Genomic DNA, 3,455 nt, shown 5'->3' with positions numbered 1-3,455 from the left:
CGTGCCTTCCTCATAGGTACAAATGTAATCCTCTTACAGTGAGGATTTTAGCTCGATAATGCGATCAATGGTTGGGCCTGTCTCGTAACATTTTCTGATAATATTTTTTATGTGCCACGTGTACGGTGAAGATTACTACAGCTTTGTTTCTCCATTGAAGATGTAACATGTGTATTGCGTCGTTGGAGTATTCTAAACCAGGTGAAGACTATCATAAATTTGCAACCTTTGGTAGACCGAGGCTAAAAAGCCTGAGATTTTGTTTCCATTTAATCCGCACTCCCTTATTTTGACAATGACACTTCTTACTTTATTAAACGCCTTTTTTAATCGGAGTTGAGAATAATAGATTTTTAGGAAGATATTGATATTTCCACCCCTTTTATCTGTCTGTTTCTAAAATGATAGCAATATCTTTTCTCTTTGGTTTTGCCTTTTCACTTTATCCAGTAAAAGACGAACAAAAGGGGTGGAAATATAATTCCTTGTGAAGATTGAATCCATCTTTTATCAATAATAGAAGCACCAGGTTGAAACAGAAGAGTGCGGATGTCATTGCCCTTTTTAATTTCTCACTAGATTCAATGAATCTAAGTAGGGTTGCAACCTGGCCCCCCGGGTTTTACCCAACTTGGGTTGGGTCAGATTTTAGAATGAAAAACACGGCTCAATCTTGGGTAGGTCCGGGTTTAAAGAAAAAGAAAAAAAGAAAAAACCAAAACCCGGTCTAACTCATATAGGTGTAGCATGACTTTTCTTAAATATCTCTTGAATAACCTAGCGAATTATTTTCCAATATATTGATTTAATTGTTTTAATTGAGGTGACCATGTTTGTGATATGCCCTTGATGACATAAATTAAGAAAACTTTAGTGTGAATATTTGTCGCTTTCTACAATCTTCAAAATTAGTCACTATCCTATGCTAGAAAATAAAAACCCGACCCTACTTGAGAAGCTATCTCGGTTAGGGTCGGGTTTACGAATCTCGGGTTTTACTATGAAAAATTAGACCCGACCCGAGATAATTTCTTGGGTAGCGTAGTGTTTTGGAAAACCCGACCCGAGTTGCAACCCTAAATCTAAGTAATTAGATTATGAGAGTCTCTAATCATTGAGGGCATTTTAGGCAAAATGAAAAGTTATATAATAATTCGAGTCGTGGAAAATGTAGGCAATGAACATCTCTTCATGACGCCCTTATTACGTACGGATTGAGAGTGTGCATGTATATATGGATTTAACGGCTACCTACTGTTTGCCCAGCGAAGAAAGAGAAAGAAAAAGGAAAAAAAGGGGGCGAGAGAGAGAAAGATAGGGGGTGAAAAGATAATCAAAGTGGGCCTAGCAAAGCAGCGTGCGTGGGTGGTGTGTGCACCATGTGGGCAACCGATTGAACGGGGAGTCATATCAGCTAAAAGCCAATAGTTTTTTTGGGGTACCGTCACTTGTACTATATGATGTTTTGTCTCCACTTCCACCCACTAATCTCCTCCTCCTCCTCTTTCTTTTCTTTTTTCTTTGTTTTCTTGTGGTTTTGGGATCTTCATGAGATTGGCTCAAAGTGGATAAGCTCGTAGCTCATCAAACTCTCTCTCTTTATTTTATTGTTGTTGTTAGATTACTGGTACTTCGTTCAGTTAAAGGTCTTAATAATTCACTTTTTCTAAGAGGTTTGGTTTAAGTATATCAAGGGACTACTGAAGTTGGTAGTTTTCCCTAATTAAACGGCGATCGGTAGTTTAGAAGAATTCCTCTACCCATCTCTACTTATGGGTGTAACATGAATGTGATGTGCCCAAATCTCACGCATGTTGTAACTCTTAGGACATCTAGCCATGCATAGCATGTTGGGGCCCACCATTTTTCACTTCATGTTTGATATTTTGGGCCCACCATCACGCCTAACCTGGAGCCCACAATTTACACCTCATATTTTGATATACCGAGGCCCATTATTTCACCTCATGCTTTGATGAGCGGGGTCCACTACTTTTACACATGCGTAGCATCCACCAAAAATGCTAGTGATTAATTTAATAAATTCCAAGCCGCAAAAAAAACAAAAGATCATTTTATGATTTGAAATTCCCAATAATTCCCGAGATTTTGTGATGTGTGCTAGTCTAGTATTTTTTAAAAAGTACTATGGGGCCCACCTCATAGGATGATCCTAACTGTTCATTAGTTACGCCACAACGTTAATAGGCTGCATCCCGTAATTCATCTCCATCGGGTGATCCTAACCCTCCTAATCCTAACCCTCTTATCTATAAGTGACTGCCCGTTATCTAAACCACTATAGAACGGAGGGTTAGGATCATCCGATGGAGATGAATTACGGGATGCAGCCTATTAACGTTGTGGCCTAACAAATGAACGGTTTGGATCATCCTATGAAGCGGACATCATATCAAGGTTCTAAATTTTGGTTTCAGGGTAATTTCGGTCCTTACATAAACCGAAATTTTAGCCGAAATTCCACAATTTCAGCCGGAATTCAGTAGATGCGCTTGAAATGTCAGAATTTTGGGCCGAAATTTCTACCGAAATTATGTAAAGAAATAAAAAATAATATTTTATCAAAAAATTCGTGGAAATTTAGTAAATTTTGGCAATTTCGGTTTCGGAATGTTTTGGTTTCGGTCCTGACCAAAATCTCTGAAATTTAAAACCATGCCTCATATTACTTTTTGAAAGCATATAAAATCTCATAATTCTTTTTCTCAATTACTTGTCGATAGCATGCCATTCTCAATCCAGATTTTCTGTAATTATCAAAGATGTAGAAATAGAAAAGACTTTAAAAAAAAAGGAGCTCCAGAACCTATATATATAAAAAAAAAGGGTGGCCCAATGCACGAGGCTCCCGCCATTGCGGGGTCTGGGGAGGGCTAGATGTACCTGCTTTCCAAAACTTACCTTCTTACAAAAAAGAAAAAAAAAATCCCAATCTTCTAGTTGTTGTGTGTGTGTGTGTGTTGGGTGGGGCCGGGGAGCAATTCCATCTGTCCCTGCATACAACATAAAATGGCTCTTACACTGTCGTCTCTTTAGCAATCTATTGTTTTCTTTTTAAAGTGTTCCATGCTATTATTTTTAAACTTGGGTGCTTTATGGGCTAATGCAATCTTGCACTTATATATATAAATATGCTTACGTACTAATAAGAAGGTCTTGATCCACTAACAATCCGGATAATAAAAGGTGTTTAGGAACTTTAACTAATGGCCAATATTTTAAGCATTTGAATTAACAAACATCATCGTCATCTTCGTAGTTCTTATGATGCAAATGCCACAAAAATTTGTGCAGAAGTCAGTGGGCAGAATTTTTCCATGTGTAAAGCTATAATACCTCATTGTTTGATTAAACAAGTTTTTTCATGTAAATCAATCCGCGTCACGCCATTGCGTCTCTTAAACGGCTACATATCTTTCCTGCAAGAAAAATTA

Source organism: Tasmannia lanceolata, unplaced genomic scaffold (assembly GCF_043159265.1).
Source record: "Tasmannia lanceolata isolate RefF3 unplaced genomic scaffold, GAP_Taslan_0.1 ptg000006l, whole genome shotgun sequence".
NCBI classification, from domain to species: domain Eukaryota; kingdom Viridiplantae; phylum Streptophyta; class Magnoliopsida; order Canellales; family Winteraceae; genus Tasmannia; species Tasmannia lanceolata.
This window is presented reverse-complemented; position numbering follows the sequence as displayed.